General features: G+C 43.0%; 1 protein-coding gene across 8 annotated transcripts in view; it reads right to left on the bottom strand.

Annotated features, from left to right (window-relative positions):
• Positions 1 to 22,483, bottom strand: part of LOC144696489 (chemokine-like protein TAFA-2) — a 322,848-nt gene that overhangs the window by 217,762 nt on the left and 82,603 nt on the right. For 4 of the 8 annotated variants that reach the window (XR_013580175.1, XR_013580174.1, XR_013580182.1 and 1 more), the window contains exon 1: positions 3,517 to 3,613. The exons of 1 other annotated variant lie outside the window; for it this stretch is intronic. The gene's annotated coding sequence lies outside the window, so the exon portion shown is untranslated. Of the gene's footprint in view, positions 1 to 3,012; positions 3,151 to 3,206; positions 3,408 to 3,516; positions 3,717 to 22,483 lie in introns of those variants that run through there. 3 more of the 8 variants (XR_013580177.1, XR_013580179.1, XR_013580178.1) reach the window with 3 other exon arrangements.

Raw genomic sequence — 22,483 nt, 5'->3', positions numbered from 1 at the left:
TTATCTTGGTGTGCATAAACGGAATTTTAAAAAGAAGGGTGTGTGGGGAGGGTGGTTAGGGGGAGGTGTGGAGAGATGGAAAAGATGTTGAAAAATACCCATGAGATTCCCCACGTTTAACAAAAGGATTTCCTTTTCCAACTTTCCCTTTGGAAAGAATAAAAATATAAGTCGGGGCAGAGAGGGTAGGGTTGAAGACAAGGTAAAGGAGCGAGGATAAAGCGGGGGGGGATTAAAGACAAGATGATTGAGAGGGTGGCGGCAGCCCGAGAGATCGCAACCTGAACACCAATTTACAAAAATCAGTTCAAAGGTTCGGGCGAGTCCCATCGCGTTGAGAGACATTGAAGTTGCGGCGGTGCGATTCTCCTGCTTGCACTGGAGTGCAGCAAACTTGCAGGTGGGTATATTTCGCAGGCTTCAAGAGATTAAAATCTGTCGAAAGCCCAGGCAAGGGGAGGTCCACAAAACAGCCGGGTGATGTGTGCCCGAGCAAGTCCCTGCCATTACATCGCAGGCAAAAGGATGGGTATCAAGGGGGAGTTCTACAGGGGCTAAGGGGGGAAAGAGAGAGGGGCGAACTGGATAACTTATACAAAGAACCCGCTCAGGCACAACACCCCAAAGCACCCCCCCCACCCCCCCCCCCCCCCCCCCGCCGCGTCACAAGAGTCTGAGAGACAAACAGCCCAAATGGAAAGTGAGAAGAGGTGAAGTGGGCTAGGGAATCGCCAGCTAGATGGTAACGGGGGTGCAAGGTTGTTGGCAAAGGTTTATCATTTTTGGCTGGCAGCTGCCAAACATTCTGCCTCGGCCTGGCATACCCTCCATTCACAAATGCACAAGGACTTGTGGGCTGTAGCTATTTATTGATACTGAGTGAGTGTGGCATTATACTTCACTCTCGGACAAGATCAGGAGGCTGGAGTTTGGGGTTTGATTCGCAGCTGTTTACTCTGCTACCGGAATTCTGATACAAAAAGACCCGCACAGACGGTGGAAACTTGTTTTCACAAATTTCTTGTGCAGAATTTGATTGTTAATCCACTCTCTCTCTCTCACACACACACATACATAGCCTCACATACAATTTTCAACTATATACCCAACCTCACACCAACTCATATTATACACACACCGTCATACACACTCCTCCATTCCATATACACGGCCTCACACACATACATCTTTTATGTACACAGCCTCACACATACTCATCTATTATACACAGCCACACACACTCATCTATTGTATATACAGAGCCTCACACACAGTCATCTATTATACACAGTCTCACACACATCTATTATGTACACACAGCCTCACAAGTACATCTACATATACACACAGCCTCACACACGCTCATCTATTATACACACCTTCGCACACACTCTCCTATCATACAAAAACAGCCTCACACACAGTCATCCATTATACACAGACAGTCTGACACACACTGACCTTATACACACAGCCTCACACACACTCATCTGTTATACACAGAGCCTCTCACACACTGATCCATTATACACACACATATACCATACATACACTCATTTATTATATATACACACACATCTAATATATATACACAACCTCACACGCACACACATCTATTATATATACACACATATGTATTATATATACACAGCCTCACACACACATCTATTATATGCACACACAGCCTCACACACACTCATCAATTATATACACACATCCTCACTCACACTTACCTATCATATACACACAGCCTCACACACACACCTATCATTTACACACATAGCCTCACACACATCTATCATATGCACACACAGCCTCACACACACTCATCTATTTTATACACTGCCTCCCACACACTCATCTATTATTTACAAATAGCCTCACACACTCATTTATTATATATACAGAGCTTCGCACACTCATCTATTATATACACAGCTTCATATACTCATCTATTATATATACACACATACCCTCACATACGCTAATTTATTAAATACACACAGCCTCACAAACACTCATCTATTATACACATAGCCTCACACACTCATCTATTATATACACAGCCTCACATAATCATCTATATATACATACAGCCTCACACCTCCTCATTTATTCTCATGTGCACACAGCCTCACACACTCACCTATTCTCAGAATATACACACACATAGTCTCACACATTGTCATCTACTTCCATACATACACACAGCTTTGTCCAGTCATACACACAAAACCTTACACACACTCATTTACTTTCATACACATACGGCCTTACACCTCATATACACCCACAGCCTAACACTCATTTACACACTTGCGGATACACAAATTCGCATACTCTCAGGCCCAGCCTCATTCATGCACACACATGAACATCCACATACATACAAAAACAGCTACAACCCTAAATCCTACAAAAACAGCCGCGCGCACACGTACATAATCATATACAATCTATCACACGTATACATAACCAGACATCCTCAGCTCATAAACATTCGCACACAGCCACGGCATATTGCTACAGATAACGCGAACACACATAAGAAAACCTACACACACACACACAGCTAGAGACTCAGATACTGATACGAATACACACCACATAATAATAACACAAACACACACTCATACATATACAACTACACGCGGACTCTTACCCTTTCGCATCTTTCATATAATGCACACTTGTACACTTTCGCTTACACACTCTGACAAGACGCACTGACTCGCATTTTCATTTACACATTCATTCACACTTTCCTACACACACACACACAGACACAAAGGCACTCACACAAATCAAACTGGCCGTGAACAACCGATTAACCACAAATATCCCCAATAACCAGAGAAAAGGAATCAGATACATCGTGTTGGAAATTGAAACGCAGTGAACACATCCCGGGTTTTAAAAAGCCATGCCAAGCGGTGACGATCTTCACACTGTCAGCTTTCAACTTCCCTTAAAACTTAATTTTATGTCGATTCCAATCCCCTTTTTTTTTACCGTTTTCATAATCCAAGCAGTTATCCGTTGATGTGATCCCCAACCTCTTAAAATGTTTTCGATTTGCTGCCTATGGATGGTTACGTTGTCTGTACCTGTCCGTGTATTCGTGACGATTGTGTGAAGTGCATTGTTAAAGATAGGACACAACAATGCCTTCCTAATACAACCATCTCTTCACTTTGATCACCTACCTGCCGCCCCTCCTTCCTGGAGAGATACCTATTCTCCACCTTTACGTTAAGGAAGATGAAGTCTGAACTGCATTCTGGACAGTGGGAAAAAAATAGACCTTCTCCGGTGCAATTTAAGCAAAGTGCAAACGGCTTCACTCTAACGCTTGTCTTTTGCGGTTCCTTCCTCCCTCTCTCTCTCTCTTTCTCTCTATTTCTTCCTCTCTGTCTCTGTACACAGCTCTGGCACAAACTGAGCAACAGCACACACACACACACACACAAACCAAGTCCCCCCCACCCCCGCCCCCACCAAAAAGCCAAACCTTACAGAGATCGCAGCGATGGCGTTGAAGGGTTCTCCAAAGCCAGCCAGCGTTTTCCTGCAGCAGTTACCTATCTCACTCCATCTCTGATGTGCCCGCTTTCCTCCTGTAGTTTACCCCCCGCTCGCTCTCGCTCTCTCTCTCTCTCTCTCCCTCTCTTGGGAAAGCCGATTGGACAGATCGATTCACCTCCAGGTAATCTGCTTCCATGTAGATCTCAAAAGAGGAAAAAAAAAAAATTTTTTCGGGACAGCCTGTCGAGAAACATCACATCTACTTTCCCTCTCCCCGCCTCCCACCACCCACCCCAACTCCCTCTCCAGTTGCCCCGTCAAAGCGACGGTGAGGTCTTCCTCCAAGTGATTCCAAGTGATGGGGTGGGCAGTTCCCAACCCCACCGCCCAGTACCACCCCCCCCCCTCCTCCCCACCCACCCCTCAATCTCTGTGCCTGTGTGTTTTAAAATTAGTGTAAGATGGCCAGTAAATTATACCGTGGCTGCTTGTCAGATCCCTCTGTTTGTTATCTGGAGGCTAGAGCAATTTAGCAGGTGATAGGTTTCTGGGGGCACGAGGGGCCTTATGAGTGCCATTCGCCCTCCATCCCCTCCCCAAACTGTCAAGGATGCAATGGAGGGGGTTGGGGATGGGTTTGGGGTGGGGAGGGGAGGGGGGCAGTGAAGGACGATTAACAGCCTCATTGAAATCCGTGGGCTGAATGGTCAATTCATGGAAAGTCAGGGCAAAGCTACAAACACCAGCCAGGAGGTCAGAATACACACTGGCTAGCCACAAGCCAGCAAGTAACACTGACCCTCACAAATATTGTTGATGGATTTGGTCCATTGTCTGGAAGCAGAGGCTTTGGCAAAAAGGGGTCGTCGATGGGGTGGGGAGGGGGTCGTGTCAGATTATTCTGGATGTCTCCAGATGGATCACAGACAGTAACCCGATCAAATTCCATCCACATTTAAAAATCGAAAACTTGCTTCGGCCCTGCCAACTGGTGGAGCCGAACTTCCCAGTCCCAGCCGCAGTCACCAAACAGGGAACCATGTCATCAACATTTGTCATTGTCCAATATTTTCTGTATGGTTAACACCGCGACCAGGTATCGACGAGTCAAGGTTAGAAGGTGAGTGAAAGGCTTTCAACTCGATTTTAAGGGCTGGTTAATGATAAAACCTAAGTCTCTGTCTCCCTCAAGAGTAAGTGCGCGGTTTTACAGCACCGATTCCCTTTCTCTTTCCGGATGCCTGCAGATGTAACGATTGCAGCCCAATTTAGTTTCCATTCAAATAGTTTCCCTTTCCTCTATGAGACCCTCCTCCCACCTCCTAAAAGTGTTATAAAAATCTTAGTTTCATAAGACAATAGGATTGATAGCTGGTTTTGATATTTCAACATTATATCCTGAACAAAAACAGAATTACCTGGAAAAACTCAGCAGGTCTGGCAGCATCTATATCCTGTGTTATTATTCAAATATTCCCGGATGCCTGTTATACCAGAGAGAGAGATACATGTCATACTTTTTCGAAAGTGTGCTCCCAATAATTGTGGGGACCCGTGAACTCCTCCGATTTCTGTATTTGTTGGCTGATTTCACTACTTGCACTTCTTACTTCTGTTGCAAAAACATTACATTAACACACACTTTCCAGTCCATCATACTTCAAGCATCACACCTTCTGTGCCCTGCTTTCATGTCATACACACACACCACACATATTCTTACATATTTACAATTTATTCTACCTCAGTTTAGCCTCTTCTACCTGAGTAGTTTTTTTTTAAATTCAAATTCAATTTAAACCCTTTCTATCCAATTGGCTGAAGTACAAATGTATCTATTATTGATAATTAAACATTGATGGTGATTCAAGCTTTTGCAAACTTCTGACTGAGCAGAAAGTGAATCATTCAATTGTAGGGTTTTTTTTGGAAAATGCTTTACTGTGTCATTTTAATCAGCTTATTTAGTGTAGGCTAAAAGTATTAAGCTTCTAATATAATCAAGCATTAAACATAGCATATTTTCAAACAGCATAATTAAACTTATGATCTGGATCTTTTTGTATTTCAGTAGTTTCATTAATGCTTTTGTTTCAATGCCTTAATCTGTTAAATTAATATTTTGATCAAGAGCACTCACTCAGTGAAGGGAATTTTGACTTTGTGCCATAGTGTAAACTGGGTTTAAACGATGTCTCTCTCCATTTTTATTTCAATTGAAGTCAGTGCACAACCATGGATCCTGGCACTTTTACCAGTGGTAAAATTTATTTTTTATGGTTAACAATAAGATTGGTTATTAACAAGGGACTTGGTGCCTGTAGACGTTACCCCTCAGTCAATCACTTTGATGTAAGGCATAAACTTCCTGTGAAGTAGTGTTAGCTAAGTATTCTCAAAGGGTTAATTTGCAATGAGGTGAATGCACGGATATGAGAGGGGTCATGAAAAATGTGTTTCTGCGGGGGAGGCAGTGTCTATGATTGTACAAGAGGCAGAAGGTATCCATGCCCATGTGAAGGAGAGATAATTCTGTGATGAGCAGTAGGAAGGAAAGGACATTCCCTCTGACAACATGATTTGAATGGGAATTGAAGTGCAAAACTGGGCCTTGGTGGCAAATTGAAGGGGAAGATTGAAAGCAGAAAACTAATTTTTATGTAACGTGGGTCCAAGTGCGTGAGCCAGGCCATGAGTTTTCAAAGGAAACGTCAGCATTCCTGATGTAGAAGTCTACAAGTTATACCTCAAATTAATAACACTGTGGGCGTACCTACACGACGTGGATCACAGCAGTTCAAGAAGACAACTCACCACCACTTTCTCAAGGGCCATTAGGGATGGGCAACAAATGCTAGCCTTGTCGGCAACACTCGCATCCCATGCTTGAATTAAAAAAAAGAATCTCCCTCTGTGCAGGACGTCAATTTCGGGGTATATCCTTGATCAAACAGCACCAGTGTGACATCAAACCAGACTGAGGATCACAGCAGGGAACAGGCTGCAAAATGTAAGGTCTTTTCACCTTGATGGGAGTGCTGTCAGCTGTGTATATGTGAGCCTTGCACAATCAATGAAAGACTTGACCTCTATAGAGACAACAGCAGTGGCTTTTTGTCAGATGCAATTTGTTCCTTTGGCTCTTCAACTTTGAAGGGTTGGCCATCCCGTGTCCAGCTCACCTCCTTTAGAACAACTGCTGAAGTTTTCTTTTTCCTGTGTGTGTGCCATTCCTGTGATGTCACCCACTACTTCAAGAACAACATATGACCTATTTCTAAACTCAAAAAGTACAAGTATTTGTGTAGTACGGTTGGGAATAGAGCGTGTAGGTGTTGTGCACAGATCAGCCTCCTTTTGTTGGAGGCATTCATTTCTGTTCTTAGCAATTCTTTGATTGACGACAGAACAACAGACTGACTGAATATGTAAAAACCTGCACTAATTGAACCAGAATTCTCTACTTTACTTTTCTTCTAACACTTCAAAGGAATGGGTATTCATATCATATGGCAATCTATTTCCCAAATTATACATGGAAAGGCAGAAAGGCAGAAAAAGACAAAACATCCCTGATGTGAAAATGCAGACGAGCAAAAATACAACTGGGCTGACTTGGAGATGATTACAGCCAGAAGATCACCAGCCAGAATTCTATCAGTTCCTCAGATCAATCAATGAGCTTGTTTAGTGCAATATTGTGAAGCATTTCGTGCAGAGTGCAGGCCTGTATCATTCAAATTGGATGATGTTTTGGAGGTTCTCAAACCCAGCCCGCAAAAATAATTGTTTGAATTGCCACTTCTTTCCAACCAAAATAAAGAAAGTTGTTGGGAGTGAGATGGTTAACACCAGTCGTGTAAAATGAGCTGATCGCAAATCGCCCACCTGTTTTATACCATGCCCCGACTTATGTTCCACCGATGAACAATTTTGCCTCCATTTTACCTCCTACCATGGGTACGCTCTGGATAACTACATTTTCTGTAGAGACAAGGCTGCACTCAACCACCACCTCAAAGTAAGGCCAAGCATAAATGTATTGCTGGGTGAGAGGTTTGGTAATCCTCCCCCACTTCTTAGCAGCAAATCAAGGACATTCAATGAATTATGTGGAAAAGAATTCCACTCGGATTCTCTGGTTTATAAATCTGTTCAGGGTCATGATCAACAACGCTTCCAGACTCCGGCTTAGATCTGTACAGCTGACTTTTAGCTTAACACTTCATTGACCAATTTTCATTGGAGATACATTTAGGTTTCAATTTTATAAGCATTCTACCATTTCCTAGTCAGGCGATAGATACATAGTGGAATTGTAAAGGAGCCAGGGGCACATCTTGATTATGCGGAGTTTATAATATTTTTAATCAAGTCTTCAAATCTTTGCTAAATATACTTAAATTGTTCCTAACTTTGGATTTCATTATGTCATTATTATATCGACAATGCTGATGTCTTATGGATATAATAGTTTCAAATGGGTAATAAAGTGACCAGACCACTGTTGAAGTGTCTTCCATGAATGTTTAGAATACAACTACAGAGGCCTTGCATTCCTTGCATTCTAAGAGGCTGTTATTTTCTCCAGTCTCCAAATGTTGGATGGTGAAAGAGATTATAATCATGGTCCTGGTTATCACTCAGATGTCTGTTCCCATCCAGAACAATAGCCAACCTGCACCAAAGGGCATGGACAAGGCTACTGCTTCTCAGAACAACAACCACCCTCCCCAAATGACAGAAAGGGAGGCAGAAAGCAATAAGGAGCAACAATTGCAAAGCACAAATGGTTGAAGGCCGTATCATGGCACAGCACAAAGAAACATTAGCCACCTCAGTACTATACATTCGTAAAGTACTTAATTGGCTGTAAAGTGCTTTGGGATATCCTGAGTCCATGAAAGATGCTACGTATACTATATGCAAGTCTTTTTTATTGCCAAGAGACTCTAACTGACACCTAGAAGCCAGCCAAATGATTTACTCCTGCTGCTGGAGAAGCACATAGAAGGAATGCTAGATTAAGTTCTGAAGCACATGAAGCAGCCCTGAGATCAGAAGCATAGAAAAAAAGAACTAGCTATTTACACAGTTTAATTTTAGACTATTAAAAATTGCTGAAAAGGGAGACCTTTTTTTGTCAAAGCTTTTCATCTTGCACTGGTCAGGACAACTCACAAGAATACCAAATGTAAAGGGAACAACAACTTATACTATATGAGAAGAGAGTGCTGATTGGTCTCTTTTTTCAACAATACTCAAGTTCTGTACATCAAATGACTATTAAATACAATGGCACTTTATTTCAACCATGTCCAGATTCCTGAGGCTTGGGATTTCATTTGCTTTGCTCCAGTTTTATTAAGTTGCAAGTGAGATCACTTGGGTGAATCAGCGCTTAAATACCAGTTTTGGCGTCCACGTTTCTTCAATGTTAATGTTGGTGGGGTACAGTTTCCATACACTTCTCTTGAGCTTCTGATGATTTTCTGATGAAGTAGCTTGAGGAGATTTCCCATGGGAAATTTAATCCCTGTGTTCCTCTTCTTAGTCTTCTCAGTCAGCCTCTCGTTATGAAGGATGACTTGCATCCACTCCAGTTCAATGGATTTTGAGTTGGGTGACAAGTCCAGTGCGTGTTCTGCAGACATTGCCACATGTGGGATGGGTGGTGCTTGAAGGGTTGGGTGGATGGGCTGTTTGGAGGTTTGTGCGATCTCTGCAATTCCTTGCCTTTGCACATTCACGATGAAATCTCTTGATGTGTTCCTTGCCTCCCCGAATGAGCCTTCTTCATTTTGGCCAGTCACAAGCCAAGGTCCTTCTATGAGTTGGTGAGTACGTTTGAGTTTGTTTGAGGACACCCCTAAGCATTTCTGCTGTCCTCCTGCCATGACTGGGTTAAGAGTAAAGCAGTTGCTTCTGGAGGCTGGTGTCAGGCATACGAACGCATGTCCCAACCAGTGGAGCTGGTTCTGAGTGATTAGCATCTTGATGCTGGGCAAAAACAGAAAATGCTGGACTCGAAACGTTAACTCTGTTTCTCTCTCCACAGATGCTGCCAGACCTGCTGAGTTTTTCCAGCATTTTCTGTTTTTGTCTCAGACTTCCAACAGCCGCAGTATTTTGCTTTTATCTTGATGCTGGGCAAGTTGGCCAGGGGGAGAATGCTGCCATTGAGCTCCACCTATCTTGCCACCAGCACTGTGTGAATCCACTTTGATAGTAGAAAAGTCTGTTCCTTCTCTCATTTTAACGTTGGGCATTATGAAGTTTGAATGCTATCATATGGCCTCATTATTGCAATGACTCCCCTTCTGGTGTACCTGAGGTGTCACTCATGTTGTTTGCAGTTCAGTGGCAGTCCATAGAACAGATAACTCACTGAAGTACCTTGATGGCGTATTTGAGAACACTTTCCAGATCAGTTCATGTTTGAGAAGTATCTTCTATTTCATCAGTACCCCTAGAATTGCCAAAGCAACTGATCCTCTTCCATCCAGAATCAATCCATTTATAATTGCACTGCAGCTCTTTCCCGACTTGCAGTCACTAATGCAAACTATATTCCATCCTCCATCCTTGGACTCTTTAAATTCCCTTTAAAACATCTGTGTCTGGGCTACTGTCTGCTTTAAGTGACCGGGGTGACATAGAATAGTCAGCTGAGTCATTATGTTCTTTGCATAATCCAAGTGCATTGTTGTCTCAATATCTGTTAGGCACTGAATAGTGTCCCATGATGGATTCATTGCAGTCACTTTTTGCTCCCTGGCTTTGTTGACTTCCTATGGAAAAAAATGCTGGCACTCAAAGGATAATTTTCCAGCTTTGCATGCCCAGCAGGAGCCTTGCCTGCTGAGAGCACATAACAGAAATTCTGATGTGTACTACACACAATTTTAAGTGTCAGAAAATTACCCCGTGATGATCGCATTGTTATGAATATTGAGATTACAGTGACAGTGCATGGTAGATTCTTGTAGTGGAGCACAAACATTGCTTTGTGACTGATGGAAGTCGGAATCATTGTCGCAGTGAATGGATGCAATTATCATTGCATAAAACCAGGCAAATTGTTGCCTCAACATCGGTCAGGCACTGTATGGTCTCCCAGCTGATGTTCTCCATGATGGGCTCAAAGCAGGAAAAGGGTTTTATTTGCTGGAGTACCATCATCATTTTCTTTTGTGGGTACCTGCTGGTGACAGATTTTGTCTGGAAAGAAATGTGTGCATTAGATGAGAAAGAATTTGGCTGAGGGAACGGGATGTTGCTGACTATTGTGTATGTACCTAGGCATAATGGAATAAATGTTAAATATCTTGTTCAGTGAACTTAGTACCTGCACCAGCACAGGCAAACTGAGCCAAATCGCCTTTATACTGTTTAATTCTATGAAGTTCAAAGAGGAGATTTTGCATCATCAGTTCTGATTGGTTAGTCATCAGCCTTTCTCGGCACTCACTTTGCATCTCTCCCTGTTCTAACGCTTTGGAGTATTCTCATGCATCAGCTGTCCCTTGATTCGAGGATGGCCTCTACTCAGGGTCACGAGTTTCTGCCATGGGTCTTCATGTGACTGAACAGGCCAATTCTTGACCCACAGATCTTGGGCATATGGGGCAGGATATGCCACAAGGTAGGAGGGTCCAGAGTGCAGGACTTGCTTCCTTTCCTTATTCCTGTCCTCATTATGTCTCATTGTGTTCTACGTTGAACACAAGTCCATCAGGCAGTGGTCGGCATGTAACGTCTTAGAGGCCCTGCGGGAAAAGGAGATGGTTGATCCTGTCGGCTGGTTCCCCGAGCAGACTGTCAAAGTCATTTGGCAGAATGTCCATCGCCAGAACTTTCCAACGAGCACCAAGATGTAGCTTGGCTGGTGGTGAGAAAGGCCCTCCCTGTCAGATCCTTCCAACACGCCAAGAGTCTCGCCCCCTCTGCACGTTGCCCTCGAGGTGGCTATGGTGGGGAAGAGACCATTGTTCACTTCCTTATGGAATGTGCCTTTGCAAAGAAGGTCTGGAGAGAGATGCAATGGTTTTCGTCGAGGTTCATCCCGAGCAGTTCTGTGACGCAGGACTCTGTGCTCCACGGGCTGTTCCAAGAGACACACACTGAGACAAACATCAACTGCAGCTGGAGGATCATTGAAAGATGGTGAAAGACTCTCTTTGGACTGCCCAAAACTTGTTGGTCTTCCAGTGCAAAGAGTTGTTCCCGACCGAGTGTTGCAGACTGGCACATTCCAAGGTCCAGGACTACGTACTGAGGGATGCAGTAAAGCTTGGGGCAGCTGCTGCAAAGCCCAATGGTGAAAGGTCGCTGTCTAAGACCTTTCTGCCATAGTGCACTGAGGGGCTGGGAAAGGTATAGACCCCTTGGGCTATACGGCTCACAATGAATGTATGCATTGAATACTAATTGTATTATAATTGTATTGAAGCACCTCAGAGTGCAACATGATGTATGTTGATAACTCCAATACCATTGCACTGTCTGACTGTAATGACCATATTGAAATTATTGTAATGTTCATTGATTGTGTTGAAGCACCTCGTGATCCATGTGTAAAAGTTGAATCTGATTGCAATTTTGTGATGGCCATTTAGAAATGTTTTGTAATGTTCTTTCAGATACTTTATGAATAAAGTATATTTTTAAAAACACGTTGAACACTGCAGGGATGCATTTGGATGAACAATACTGTTTAGGTAAACTTGTCCAACTCCTGCAATCTCCTCAGATAGATAGCAAGATAATTGGCAGTCATACCCAGATATAACAATGTATGAAGGCTGACAATTATCCTCATCTCAAACTGAATATTTTCTGTCTTGCAGCCTTCCAAGTGCAACGTATAGGTTCACCCTTCCCCCACATGCCAGTCTGCCAGTCCCTCAGTTTATTAGGGGTTGCTCTTCCTACTAAATAAGGCATTTCACCATTCCCTCACATGACCCATAATAATCTGAAGATTCTCATCACAGATCCCTTTTCTCCCTCTCTTTTTTCGTTCTTTCATGGGACGTGGGCGTCGTTGGCTAGGCCAGCATTGTTATTGCCCACCCCTAGTTGCCTTCTCGAACCACTGCAATCCATGTGGTGTAGATACACCCACAGTGCTGTTAGGGAGGGAGTTTGAGGATTTTGAGCCAGCAACAGTGAAGGAACGCCGATATATTTCCAAGTCGGGATGGTGTGTGGCTTGGAGGGGAACTTCCAGGTGGTGGTGTTCCCATCTATCTGCTGCCCTTGTCATTTTAGGTGGCAGAGGTCGTGGGTTTCAAAGGTGCTGTCGAAGGAACCTTGGCGAGTAATTGCAATCATCTGGTAGATGGTACACACTGCTGCCATTGTGCATCGGTGACGGAGGGAGTGGATGTTGGAGGTGCATTACATTCCAACAAACATTCTGTAGTTGGATTGATGTACCATGCATGTTGTAATGTTCACACACCTATTGTGATGGTTTATGAATGCTTCAGCAGTACCATCAAGGTGCATTCTACTGAGGTTCAGTTCTAAAACACCCAAAGTCAATTAAAGCACACAAAGAGAAGTTCCACATTCCTGTCAATGACTTAGAATAGAGCAAAAAAACTCAGCTAATTCTACTGTAGTGAAAAATGAGGAAATTGAACCTCTAAGTAAACTGAAATGGTGCTTTTTCTTACATAAAAGGAAAACACAGAGGGGCTCAGAAAGAAACAAGTAAGCTCAAAAGCAGGGACAGTCATGAGGAGGGAACAAATAGAATCTTTATGAAGCACTGAGAATCAGCGAGCTATGAAAGGAATGGGCCACGTTGCAAATATTGGAATCTCACTGAAGCATCCAGTTTGCTTTAGATGCAACAAGGAAATGACACAGTGCTACACACATCAATATTTCAAAAAAAAAGTGACACATTTATATGGCACCTTAGCCTGCCCCTCAGAATTATTTTTTTAAAAGCGCTGCATTTATATGGCACCTTATCCTGCCCCTCAGAATTGTCGCAAAGTGCTTCACACACAATGAAGTTTAGTAACTATTTACAGGTTAGCAAGGACAGCATCCACTTTGCACACAGCAAGATCCCATAAATGGCTGCACCGAGAAACCTGCTGATCTGTTTTTGGTAGTATTGCTTTTGGCAGGAATGTTGGACAGGACACCAGGAGAACTCCTTGCATTTCTTTAATGAAGAAAGTTTGAAGAAACTGTGGTTCTTTCAGACTTGAGCGGTGGAAAAAACTGGGATAGAAATTTGTAAAACTATACAATAACAACAATTTGCATTTATATAGCACCTTTAATACAGTAAAACTCCCCAAGGTGCATCCCACGGGACCGATGATCAAATAAAATTTGTATCTCAAATAAAAAAAACATAAAAAGACATTAGGACAGGTGACCAAAAGCTTGGTCAAAGAGATCGGTTTTGAGGAATGTCTTGAAAGAAGAGAGCGATGTAGAAAGGCAGAAAAGTTTGGGGATGGAAATCCAGAGCTTATCATCTGAAGGCATGGCCATCAATGGTGGAAGATGAAAATCAGGAACATGCAAGAGGCCAGAGTTGGAGGAGAACAGAGATCTTAGAGATTTGGAGTATTGGAAGAGGCTGCTGAGATAGTGGAGGCGGGGGGGGGGGGGGGTGGGGGAAGGTTGTGGAGAGATTTGTAAACACAGTTGAGAATTTTAAAACTCTCACTATATACAAGATATTAAAAGGCGTAAATATGGTTAATTGGGTGGACTAATTCATGGATACAAGGACAAAGGGACTTAGGTTAAAGCTGAAGAAATAAAAGTTTACGACAAAGGTCAGAGGGAACTTTCTCACATACAGAGTAATGGACACTTGGAATGGCTTCTGGATAAGGTTATGGATGTGAAAACCTTAACTCATTCAACAGCCAGCTGGACGATGTGATCGTTCAGGGTGAGTTAAAATGCCTTGTATGGCTTCCCTCATTTCTACCTATCTTCTAATAGCATGATCAGTGCCATATGGAATCAGAAGGTGTGCAAAATGGCTGCTAGATGTCCCAACATTAACAGTGACTGCAGTTTAACCATATTTAATTAGCTGTAAAACACTTTGGAAAACACTGTGTGTTGTGAAATGCATTGTATCAATGCAAATCTATTCTTTTCCCATTATTTCTTTGCATTGTAAAATATCTCCAAACAAAAATAATATAGCCCAGAATTGCTGTTGGTAGAAAGCATCGTTCCAAGTGGCAATTGGGTGATATTTGCCGTCTATTTTGGGGATTCCAGAGTTCATGGGATTGCTGCCTGCTGAATGCCTGTAATGAAATTGTGCAGGGCTTCTGAGTGGGTGATGCACCATGTTGTTAGAACCAGTAAATGGCATCAGGTTCCTCAATGCCACAAAACAAGCATCAATTCCTAACAAGTGTCCCTGAGGGGAGCATCACTGATATAGCTGGTCCAAACAAACAGAGTTAGAATGCGGCTGTATTCTGATTGTCAATAAAAGACAGTGCACCATAATGCATAGGCTTGTTTTTCATGCAAATTAGGGGTAATTATTGCATGTTAAGCAAAGAGCCAGCAAAATCATTGTCTTCATGCTTTGCACGTGCAAACTGCTAATCTCATCAATGTGAAACGAGAGTTGGAGCTCAGGCCGATTGTCACAGGTTAGGACACTGCAGCAGTGTTGATCAGATGTTGCCATTAGAAAGTATACACCAATGGAGGTGGCTTTCAGTTCTCCCCTATCACTTGGTTTACTGAAGGAGGGAGCAGAGCAGAGAGAGGCTGCCAGAGATGCAAAGTGGCAATAAAAGTCAAAAAACAAAGAGTCCCCAAAGTGCCACGCATTTACTACCTAGGTACATGTTGCCAATTAGTGATGAAGGAGCACTTTTTCCAGAGGCTCAGGTTTAACAGGGAAGTAGTTATAGAGCTATGTCATCTTCTTCAAGAAAGCATGCAGACAAACTTGGAGATAGCGACTGCTATTGACTTTCAAGGTCTGTCATATTATGCCTTTCAAGCCAGTGCAGGAGCCATCTTTACTGTGCAAACGTATATCAAGGAAATAATTGATTCTTTATTCAACACGGCCAACATGATCATTCTCACTGATTTGCAACACTGGCATGATGTTGGTAGGGTTGGTGTGGGGAGATGTGCGGGAGTGGTGATACTGTCCAATTTTACCAAACTGCCAATTCAGAAGTATGGGGGTGAAGTTTTGCCACCCAAGGATCCCAAGATACAGTCTACAGGAACAGATGGGTCTACCCTGTCGCTATGAAAGTGGTTAGTGACACTGTGTTCTGTAGGTCAATGCCCTACTTCCCCGGCAACAAGACTTTCATTTCACACTAATTATCGATGTCACTTATTAAGTGATAAAACGATTGTGGAACCATATCTTGGAGACCATGGTTAGACATTTCAATCCTTCCTAATGGCACCCTTGTGGCAGTCACCGATAAAGACAGAGAGCAGATACAACAAAGCCCATTCAAATACCATTGACATCTCATGATGTTGCAGCAGAAATAACATCTTACAGTACTTTTCCTTGGCCACAGGATTTTGAAGATCATTGTCACCTGCTGTATGCTACAGAGCTTTACAATACAATTTTACAATTCCTTTAGGATTACATGCCATCCCTGAGGTGGCAATGACAGACGATTCAGCTACGTCTGCTGCTGCTGTGGCTGACTGGTCCTGTGTCCTGTTCACTTTCTGTCACATCTACTGTCACTCGGGCAAGGAATGCAAGCTCATATCGTGCTGAGAAAGAGTGACTTCATTGTGCCTACTCCATGGCGTGCATTTGCTTCTGGGCACGCCTTCAGCACATCTACTGCTTTGCATGGAAGCTGTCCTATAGGTAGCAATGAGGTCCGAATCCCTGTCTAAAGGTTCTCTAAATACAATACCTCTAACGTGTTGAAATAAAGGCAAGAGATTCTCTTGTCGATTGGAGCCCAAGATCTCCACAATTTGCAATCTGAGCATTCAAAAGAGATAATCTGGCTGGATTTTTGGCCTGTGCCAATGAGGTTATTGCTGTAAATCAATAGTAGTCTGCAATTCAGGAAATGTTAATTGTATGTTAATTATATTGTTGAGATACACAGGTGAAGGGCATTGTTTAATTAAACATTTAGAGTACTTATAAAGAAAGACTGAGGTGTCAGCTGTGGCTCAGTTCATAGCACCCTCGCCTTTGAATCAGAAGGTTGTGGGTTCATGTCCCACTCCCGGAAACCAAGAACTGTGAATGTACTCGAAAGAGTTACAATCTGTGACTGTTGATAACTCGAAAAGAGTTACCACATAGAATCTTGAGCACCAGAAGGCAGCAAAGGGCTTTAAACTGCCCTAAAACATCTTCCCTATTTATAAAGAAAGACTGTAGCCTGCTCCTAGATCTGGCCAAACTGGCGATTAACAGGTCCAGGTAACGGAGGGGGTCGTTCAGCCTGACTGTCTACCCCTCCTCTGCGGCCAGGTGTTCTTGGCGAGGTAGCATGCAGTGTCCACTGGCACACTTCGGGCCTTCAATGACTGGCGGGCACTGCAGAGGCTGGAGATTTTTTTCTATTTGTTGACGGGATGTGGGTGTCACTGGATGGGGTGTCACTGGATGGGCCAGCATGTATTGCCCATCCCTAATTGCCCTTGTTCAACCACGTTATTATGTGGACCTAGAGTCACATGTGGGCCAGACCAGGTAAGGACAGCAGATTTCCTTCCCTAAAGGGCATTTTTGAACCAGATGGGCTTTTATGACAATCAACAATGGTTTCATAATTATCATTAGACTTCTAATTCCAGGTTTTTATTAAATTCAAATTCTACCATCTGCTGTGGAGGGATTTGAACTCAGGTCTCCAGAGCATTATCTGCCCAGTGACATTACCACTACACCACTGCCTCCCCCAGAGTGCATTATCAGCCTCCAAAATGACATTTCCATTTAATTATGTAAGGTTCTGTTTATTTTTCTTTCAGCTACAGTGCCCTCTAAAGGGCTGTCAGTTGGTTTAACTGGCTTTTCTTTATCGGTTAATTAGTTTTTCTTTCCACCGGTACTCAAAAGAGCATAAAGAGAGACTGCTGGGACACTGGGTTAGTAGGTAGAAGGCAGACACATGTAATGCTGCATTCTGTAAATAAACCAACTATCAAGAAAAGGATGTATCTAGTTTCCTATTTCATCATCTGGCTTGGCATCCATTTAACAAATCGTTCATCCACAATTGCACAAGTGCAGCTGGTGAGATCCTCCTTACTCCTACCCAGGCCACACAAGGGAATTTGGATTCATTCACTTGCTTTACAGCAAAATTAAAATAGCTGCTTAAGGTATTTAAGTGCAGCTCACTTGGCTAATTGGTGATGACCCTCCATTGTACCCTCCAGTCAATTGTACAGACAGGACTCAGGTTTTACAGAGCTCTCAAACTAACAATGCCAAAGGTTTTAGGCAGATGCACATCCTCTCAAAAATCCTTAGTCACGCATTGTGTACCTCTGAATAGCATGTAGCAATTTCCAGACTGATATATTGAGCAATAAAAATAAATATTGAGGTTTATAGATGCTTTATACACATAAAAATATATTAAACTCTATATCATTCTAAATCTGTTTACTCCTTGGCAGCCAGAGGCACTGGGTCCTTCACTGGGATGCCAGCATTTTCAAAAGAGCATCTTAACAGGGAGGTGTTGAAAACTGAGAGACATCTGCAGTAATTAACAAATGAGAAGAATCAGAAAAGGGAGAGGGATTAGGAAAATGTATATATTTTTTAAAATCGCCTCCTGGGAGACTCTGGAAGAAAAAAGGAATGCACAGAAAATAAATGGCGAATGAAAGGTGTCAACTGTGGCTTAGGGGGTAGCACTCTTACATCTGAATCAGAAGGCTGTGGGTTCAATTTTCTCACTGGAGATGTAAGTGTAAAGATCTACCCTGGTGCTATATTGTTAGGTTCCATCCTTTGGATGAGATGTTAAACCAAAGCCCTATCTGTTCTCCAAGCTGGACGTACAAAGATCCCATGGCACTATTTTGAAGAAGAGCAGCAGGTGAGTTATCCCTGGTGTCCTGGCCAATGTTTATCTGTCAGTCAACATCACCAAAATAGATTATCTGTTCATTGTCACATTGTTGTTTGTGAGACTTTGCAATTTGCAAATGAGCTGCCACATTTCCTATATTACAACAGTGACTACACTTCAAAAGTTATTCATTGGCTGTAAAGCACTTTGAGATGTTCTGATGTTGTGAAAGGTGCTATATAAATGCAGGTCTTCATTAAAAAAATAAAGGGAGACTGGAAATAAAACAATTAAAATATCTAATGGGTAAGAGAGGAGCTGCTGTGGTTGTTCAACCACATGTAACATCCCTCTGTCTTGATTTAAATTACAAAAGAACAGAAAGCATCCATTTAAAATCTTGCAATTATCCCAGACTCAGTAAAACCAATGTAACTCCCAGTCCTGTACTTCATGGAACTTTTGGTAAGAGTCTTTGACTTTAAAGGCAAGCTAGCTGGGCTATAGCTCAATCGGTTGTGTCAGTTTCAATCACAAACCTTATAGAAGGTGGTTATATTTTTAACTTAGTAAATCTTCATTGTGTGTTTGGGAACCATTAAAATTCTTTGTCATGAAACAATGCCTGTGACAAGCCAGCAATAGTAAAATTACAGCAACTATATTGCTCCCTTTAACTCAAAGTTAGGGCTTGAACTTTAGTTTCAATGGCACTTGAATGATGGGAGGGTTTTGACTGATTGCTGTAAAATATATTTACCCTGTAGCTACCAGACACAGACTGCCCTATCATGTTGGCTCTAGCCAGATTGTCTAACTGGAACTCTGATTCCAAAGGGATGATTTTAACCCCTCACCAACACCACTCACATCCTCCCCACCGCCCAGCCCAAGCTGAATGACATTAGTGGGCCAAGCCAAGGATACTTACATGTGGGCCCAACTAATGGCCGCATGGTTGATAACGCCAAGGGCCCATGTCACAGGAAGCCCAAGTAAGTGCTTTTATCCTTTAGAAAGATCATAGAATTGCCAATACCCACCACCTGCACTTGGGTTGCCATCCGTCCAGGATTAGCTTGGCATATCCAGGAATTGAAGATCAATCCCCAGGACACTGCTGTGTGCAATCCTGGAGGAAAATCGCTGGAGGGACATTAAAAAGGATTGGCGTTTTTGTCATTTTCTATGAGCATTTCTCTTTACCAGATGTAAAAATATTGAAAATGGGGGAGAAAAGGCTGTTTGGCTGACAGTCAAGCATCATCCGATTGGGTAACGAGTCTTTCTACTTTCTAATTGGCGTAGGAAAGCAGTACATCACAAGGATGGATGTGTTGGCCAACTAATGGCTGGAATGTGGAGGGAAGTCATGTGACGAAACCTCCTGGAATACATTTAATCACAATTGGCAAACCTAGCCTGAAAGTCTTATGCCACTCACCTTTCCCACCTCCTGAGGTCCTTAAACACTTGGGGTACTGTAGGGGGACCACACTCATGCTTTTCAGTCTTTGGCTACTTCCATCCACACCTGCTTGCTTTGAGAGGCTGGCCTCTTCCTCCCGACCCTGGGAACCACCACCTCTTAAGTCCCTCAGATCCCGCAGAAAGACCTCCAGGTAAGAGTAAAGGACTAGGAGGGTTGCCTTCCGAGCCTTCCTTTCCATTGCTGTGGTTGCTGCAGCCTTAGAAATCAACATATTGTTCAGCCATTCTGGCTCCTGCTGGCGTCACTTTAACTTGAACTCACTCCTTTGACAGAGTCGGCACGTCACCCCGCCCGCCCTCTCTAATTGGTTGGGAAGCTTGGAAGCAGGATGCTAGTGCTGTGGCTGAGTTATAGAGCCACAAGCCCACTGCTGTATCAATGGGCTCCTGACCTGTTACCACACTCCCCACTGTTAAGATAAAATGACTGAAAATATACGGAGGAAAGTAGAGAAGGAAAGCTGATTGATTACCTATGATTCAGTGACATTCAGTACCCTCTTTTTATCAACACTGTGTCCCCAACAACTCTTATCATCCTTTCTTGAGAGTTCCTTTACATTCCATGAACCTGCGAAAAAGGCCTTGCTTTCTCACCTTGGTAAACTAACGTCCCCTTACGTAAAATGAAAGTTGATGTAACCATTGCCATTAAACGAATGTGACCATTTCTGAACCAATATGAAATATTAATAAAGATGAACATGACTTGTTTTCTAACAGGGATTATAATAAGCCATACTTAACACTTAATTTCTGTCCCTTCTTCTGACGCAATTGTCTTCAATTCTTTACCCATCATCGCTATGTGCTTTTAAGTCAGAAATTGAGAGGAAATTTTTTGAAAAAAAGTCATTGATACGTTATTCAAATAAATATAGATTCCAACACTTCATTCTTGTCCTTTGACTCCCTCAGCTGGAGAAGCATTAGTTATAATTTTTGACTTCAATTCCAATTTCTTTCCTTATCCCTTCTCTCTAACAGGATGTAGCTCAAGCTAAATGATAGTTCCACAGTTGAGGTGATCCTCCCACGCCGCCCTCAACACCCCTCCCCATTCACTAACATTGGTTGAGTGGGTGTTCGTCATGTGCCTATCTACAATGCGAGTCATGGTGATGATCACAGTTTAATCTGACCCTTTCCTTCCAGGTCTTTACACACACACTCACTCACACTCACTCCCTCATTCACTCACTCACACACATATACACTCACGCTCTCACACACTCTCAATCTTCACTCACTCACAGTCTCACTCTCACACACTCACACTCACCCACCCACACTCACACACAGACTCACACTCACAGTCTCACTCTCACACACTCACACTTACAATTTCACTCACTCACTCTCACACACACTCAGTCAGTCACTGACTCACTCGTACACTAAAAGAACCCAGTCTCTATAATTCAACTCGAAATATCTAGAGGTAGATTGAATACGGAGCAGTTTATTTTTACACTGCTGCTGCTTGTAGCTACTCCTATAAGTCTGATGTCACTATTGCATTGAAAACTGAAATTAATACCAGATTCTTCTGGAAGCGGGAGTCCATCTCCACTTATCTGGAGTCAGGTTAGGCTCTGATTCCATATCGACACCACAACTTTGTTAGCATAAGCATGAAGTGAAGCTGCTTCGTTAGTCATACTCTGGAAGATTGTGCACAGTTCTGATCATATTCTATGAATGATACAGAAACATCGGACAAAAGGAAGTTGCTGGAACTGCGAGGATATACTTATCAGGAAAATTTGGACAGGCTGGGGATCTTTTCTCTAGAAAAGAGGGGTGACTTGATAGAAGTTGCTATGACAATGGAAGGGCTTCTTAGGGTAGACATAGAGATAATGGCCCAGATTTTCGCCACGATGGAAAGCCGCACCATTGTGGCAAAAAGATGCTGGATATGTCCGGAAATTCTAAGCTCCACCTCCGAATACGGCACTTCCTATTTTCATGGGGGCAGGGCTGGAGTCGGGCCTGAGTTCACACGTGTGGTTTACGGAGACAGTTAGCCATTTAACTCACCAGCTGCCTCCACTGAAGTGGGATTTTGGAAGGCCAGGAGGGTGAAGCCTGGAGTGTGCAGGTTAGACCAGAGCTGGTCTGAACTTGGTGGATGCTTTTGGCTAGCCGGGGTAACACTTTGTAATGATCCCAGGACACCTTTGGAGAGGTAAGGCACCCTTTGTAGGAGGTAAGGCACCATTTGGGATTGTTAAAATTAAACATGATTGTGCATAAACTGGAATCGCCAGCACAGTCAAGGAACTGTCAAAGGTAACTGGGTGAGTTGTCATAAAAGGGGTAAGGGCAAAGGGTGGTTTATGGGGGACATGGGTTGGCATGAGTGGGCACTAATTTGGCATTGGGGCTATGAAAGGCCATGGGGATGT

This window comes from Cetorhinus maximus, chromosome 22 (assembly GCF_964194155.1).
Source record: "Cetorhinus maximus chromosome 22, sCetMax3.hap1.1, whole genome shotgun sequence".
NCBI lineage: Eukaryota > Metazoa > Chordata > Chondrichthyes > Lamniformes > Cetorhinidae > Cetorhinus > Cetorhinus maximus.
This window is presented reverse-complemented; position numbering and strand designations above follow the sequence as displayed.